The sequence below is a fragment of the Balaenoptera borealis genome, assembly GCF_965194805.1.
Source record: "Balaenoptera borealis genome assembly, chromosome: 15".
Classification (NCBI taxonomy): Eukaryota; Metazoa; Chordata; class Mammalia; order Artiodactyla; family Balaenopteridae; genus Balaenoptera; species Balaenoptera borealis.
The window spans coordinates 19,124,687-19,130,354 of NC_138871.1; the positions used below are offsets into that span (position 1 = coordinate 19,124,687).

A 5,668-nucleotide genomic window follows, 5' to 3' on the forward strand; every position below is an offset into this window, starting at 1 on the left:
ACTCTCAAAATTTATTTCCAAGTACCACCTTCCCTGTTTTTTATGTTAATATTTAACTACATTTGTGAGAGAACTATTTTATTTGTAGAAAAACAGCACTGTGAATAAGTATTTCTGAAAACTCAGTGAGAAGATTTTTTTTAACTCCAAGATATTCCTGAGATGAAGCATCTGTAAAGTCTTAGATAATGAGGTTAAGTGATTACATGAGAAAGAGCAGAGTAGGTGAGGTCAGAAGCTTCAATGATTTTACACATAGAGCTACAAGATTCATATTCCTTATACAGTAGTTAATGTATTCTGTGCTTATTGATTTGCTTGACCAGTACTTACACAAGGGGCATAAAAAAATACAACAGTCAAGGAAACAATACATCACTGTGTCATCTCTTTATGGAAAGACACCCCCCCAGATGCAGAACTTGGAACAAAGTAGGCATACTAAAATAGGTATCTACTGTGTCAAGTATTTTATAGCTGTTGCTCCAGTGCATGCTGAGGTTGTATACTCCTGTATAAAGTGTAACTGTGTCCTATGATTTTGAACAAGTCTGCATGTTACATTTTTATTTAAAATATCTCACCTTGGAATTTCAAAACCAACTGCCTAAGTAAAAGTTGGGAGAAAATGAAGTTGAAACAGATGTATATGTAACAATAGTTTAAGAATAGATTTCACGGCAAACTAAGTATGGATTAATTGTGGTTGTGACCATCAAAAAAGCTAAAACAGGGCTTCCCTGGTGGCGCAGTGGTTGGGAGTCTGCCTGCCGGTGCGGGGGACACGGGCTCGAGCCCTGGTCTGGGAGGATCCCGCATGCCGCGGAGCGGCTGGGCCCGTGAGCCACAACTACTGAGCCTGCGCGTCTGGAGCCTGTGCTCTGCAACAAGAGAGGCCGCGATAGTGCGAGGCCCGCGCACCGCGATGAAGAGTGGCCGCCGCTTGCCACAAGTAGAGAAAGCCCTCGCACGGAAACGAAGACCCAACACAGCCAGAAATGAATAAATAAATAAATTAATTAAAAAAAAAAAAAAAGCTAAAACAATCTATGACTGAATCTATAGATCTTAAAGTTTGTCATACAGGGTGAAGTAAGTCAGAAAGAGAAAAACAAATACTGTATGCTAACACATATATGTGGAATCTTAAAAAAAAAAAAAAATGGTTCTGAAGAACCTAGGGGCAGGACAGGATTAAAGATGCAGACATAGAGAGTGAACTTGAGGGTACAGGGAGGGGGAAGGATAAGCTGGGACCAAGTAAGAGTGGCATGGACTTATATATACTACCAGATGTAAAATAGATAGCTAGTGGGAAGCAGCCGCATAGCACAGGGAGATCAGCTCAGTGCTTTTTGACCACCTAGAGAGGTGGGATAGGGAGGGTGGGAGGGAGACACAATAAGGAGGAGATATGAGGATATATGTATATGTATAGCTGATTCACTTTGTTATAAAGCAGAAACTAACACACCATTGTAATGCAATTATACTCCAATAAAGATGTTAAAAAATATATATGTATAAGTAGATTGAAAGTTAAAGGATGAAAAATATATCATGCAAATGTTAATAAAAGGAAAGGAAGTATATCTACATTAATATCAGACAAAGTAGACATCAGAGCAAAGAAATTATATAATGATAAAAGGTCAATCTTCTAAGAAGGAAAAGCAAACCTAAATTAGTGTGCACCAAACAATAGAGCTGCTAAATATGTGGAGCAGAAACCAGTAGAACTGAAAAGAGTATAGAAAATTCACAGTAGTGGTTTAATATATTAACACCACTCTCAGAACAACTGATAGAACAGCTAGATAGAAAATTAGAAAAGATAGAAAACTCAGTAACACCAGTAACCAACAAGATCTGATAGACATTTATAGAACACTCCACCCCACAACAAAAGATGATTATACATTATTTTCAAGTGATCCCAGAATGCATACCAAAATAGACCATATTCTGAGTCATAAAATAAATTTTAATAAATATAGAATAGTTGAAATCATGCAGTCTAGTTTTCCATCCACAATGGAAGCAAAGTTGAAATAATAAAAAGATAACAGGAAATCTCCAAATACTTCAAAACTAAACAAGACACTACTAAACAATCCATAGATCAAGAGAAAGTCTCAAGGGAGGTCTAAAAATTAAATTTAAATTAATGAAAATGATAATAAAAGAGAATATGTGTGCCAAAATGAAAGTTGTGTTGAGTAGAAAATTTACATCACTAAATGCCCACATTTGAAAAGTGAAAAGATCTCAAATGAATAATCTAGGATTCCACCTCAAAAATCTAGAAATAGAAAAGCAAAATGACCTCAAGAAGGCAGGCAGAAACAATAAACAACAAAGAGGTGCAGAAATCAATGAAATTAAAAATAGAATCACCTCTCACTGTTTGCAAATCACAGAGGAGACTGAAGCTGGATGAGATTACCTTGACCATGATGGGGCAGTGTTTATATGTGAAGCTTTGAGGCACCTGTACTGTGCTTTACAGATGCTTAAGATGGACAAATCTGCATTTGATTTGGAAACTCAGATGCAGCTGACAGTTGTGGAAGGGAAAAATCCTCACCTGACCATTTCACATCAACCTTGGTTTGACAATGAGTATAAGTTCGAGGGTGTGCTCATCTGATAAGGAACACCCTGAAGTAATCTTCTCACAAAGTCTTCTCCTTGGTCACAATGTGTGTTTATACTCCTGGCACAACCTGTACTATAAATTATGCATCATGGCAGAAGGCTGTGATTTCTAGCCCTCCGCCACAGCGTTTTAACAATATAATTGTGGAATGTGATTCAAAGTGTATGTGCTGTTTGTGCGTAAGTGCTCTATCCACCATTATTAAAATTCCCATCCTCTCTGGCAATATTTAGAAGAATGAATACATTAAATGGATAAACACTTTACCAAAAAAAAAAAAAAAGAAAAGAAAAATAGAGAAAATCAGTGAAACGAAATGCCGGTTCTTTGAAAAGATCAGTAATTGCAAAATCCTCTAGGAACACTGACAAAATAAAGTGAGAAAAGATAAAAATTATCAATATCAGCAAAGAAATAGAATATTACTATAGATCTTGCAGACAGCAAATGCATAATAAGGGAACACTACAGGAAATGCCCTCCAGTACCAACCATGTTGTTGCAAATGGCAAAATTTTACTCTTTTGTATGGCTAAGTAGTATTCAATTTTGTACATGTACCACTTCTTTATCCACTCATTTGTTGATGGACACTTAGGTTGCTTCCATATCTTGGCTACTGCAAGTAATGCTGTAATGAATATTAGGGTGCATGTATCCTTTCAAATTCATGTTTTCATTTTCTTTGGATATATATACACCCAGCAGTGGAATTGCTGTATCAAGTGGTCAGACCCAAAAAATATTGCTATGATTTAAGGGAATGAGTGTTCTACCTATGTTATCTTCTAGGAGTTTTATGGTTTCTGGTCTTACTTTTGGGTCTTCAATCCTTTTTCACTTTATTCTTGTATATGGTGTGCAGAAATGTTCTAATTTCATTCTTTCTTTTCTGACTACTGTATCTAGGGCTTCCAATACTATGTTGAATAAAAGTGGCAAGAATGGGCATCCATGGATTTTCCTTGATCTTAGAGAAAATGTTTTCAAATTTTCACCATTCAGTATGATGTTAGCTGTGTGTTTATAATATATATGACCTTTATTTGTTGAGGTATGTTACCTCTATACCCACTTTCTGGAGGGTATAAATGCATATTGCATATTGAATTTTGCCAATAGCTTTTTCTGTATCTATTGAAATGATCATATATTTATTCTTCAACTTCTTAATGTGGGATAGCACATTGATCGATGTGCAGATACTGAACCATCATTGCATCCTGAGATAAATCCCACTCAATCATGGTGTATGACCCTTTTAATGTTTTGTTGAATTGATATGCTAATGTTTTGTTAAGGATTTTTGCATCTATGTTTATCAGTGATATTGGCCTATAATTTTCTTTTATGTGATATCTTTCTCTGGTTTTGGAATCAGGGTGATGCTGGACTCATAGAATGAGTTCAGAAGTGTTCTAACCTCTGCAATCTTTTTGGAATGAATTGAGAAGGATAGGTGTTAACTCTTCTCTAAATATTTGGTATAATTCACCTGCGGTCCTGGACTTTTGTTTATTGGGAATTTTTTTTTTACTAATTCAATTTCATTACTGGTAACTGGTCTCTTCATGTTTTCTGTTTTTTTCTGGTTCAGTCCTTGGAGATTGTACATTATAGGAATGTGTTCATTTCTACTAGGTTGTCCATTTCATTGGTGTATAGTTGTTATAGGAATTTGTTCATTTCTACTAGGTTGTCCATTTCATTGGTGTATAGTTGTTCATAGTAATCTTTCATGATCCTTTGTATTTCTGTGGTGTTAGTTATAACTTTTCCTTTTTCACTTTTGATTTTATTGATTTGACCCTCTCTCTTCTTTTTCTTGATGAGCCTAGCTAAATGTTTATCAAATTTGTTTCTCTTTCCAAAGAACCAGCTCTTAATTTCATTGATCTTTTATATTGCTTTGTTATTCTCTATTTTATTTATTTCTGCTCTGAGCATTATGCTCTCTTTCCTTCTACTATCTTTGGGTTTTGTTTGTTCTTCTTTTTCTAGTTCCTTTAAGTATAAGGATAGGTTGTTTATTTGAGATTTTTCTTGTTTCCTGAGATAGGCTTTTATCACTATGAACTTCCCTCTTAAACTGCTTTTTCTGTGTCCTATAGATTTTGGATTGTTGTGTTTTCATTGGTTTCCAGATTTTTTTTATTTCTTCTTTGATTTCTTCAATGATCCATTGGTTGTTCAACAGCATATTGTTTAACCTCCATATGTTTGTGTTTTTGCAGTTTTTTTTTTTTTTCTTTCTTGTACTTTATTTCTAGTCTCGTAATGTTTTGGTCAGAGAAGATGCTTGATAGGATTTCAGTTTTCTTAAATTTACTGAGATTTGTTTTGTGGCCTAGCTGCAGTCAAACCAGTGTTCCACAGGGCTGAGGCCCAAGAGGTTCTAATGAGAGTGCTGGCTCACTGGTGAGCAGAATGAGGTTCCCCTATTCATTTTATGAATCTAGTATATCCTTTATACCCAAACAGAAAAGAAAAAAAAAAAAAAAAAAAACTAAAGAAAAATATCACTTATAAATATGAGGCAAATATTCCTAAAATATATTAGCCAATAAAATTCAGCAATATGTAAAAATAATTTTAAGCCGTGACCAAGTTGTATTTGTTTCATGGTGCAAGTCTGGCTAAATACTCAATAATCAATCTATGCAAACCACTATATTAATAAGATAAAGAATAATATCATATGTTCATATCAATTGTTGCAGAAAAAGCATTTAACAGAATACAATACTTCCTCATAATAAAAACTCTTGAAAACATAGAAATAGAGGGAATTCAACTTGATAAAGTGCATCTACAGTAAACCTAGAGGTAACATATTTAATTCTGAAAGACTGAATTTTTTCTCCTAGGATTGTGAACAAAACGATGATGTCTGCTCTCACTGGTTTTGTTCAACATAGTGCTAAGAGTTTTAGTCAGTGGAATAAGCAAGAAATAAAAGATTTCCAGTTCAGAAGGAGAGAAATAAACCTGTCCCCATATGCCAATAAC

The 5,668-nt window shown here is 34.8% G+C and overlaps 1 long non-coding RNA gene across 1 annotated transcript; it reads left to right on the top strand.

The window, feature by feature from the left end:
* Positions 1-1,036: 1,036 nt before the first annotated feature.
* On the top strand, positions 1,037-5,176 carry LOC309611514. The gene is made up of 2 exons (XR_014234573.1): positions 1,037-4,300; positions 4,355-5,176. It is a non-coding gene; the product is annotated as an uncharacterized lncRNA (long non-coding RNA).
* The last annotated feature ends 492 nt before the right edge of the window (positions 5,177-5,668 follow it).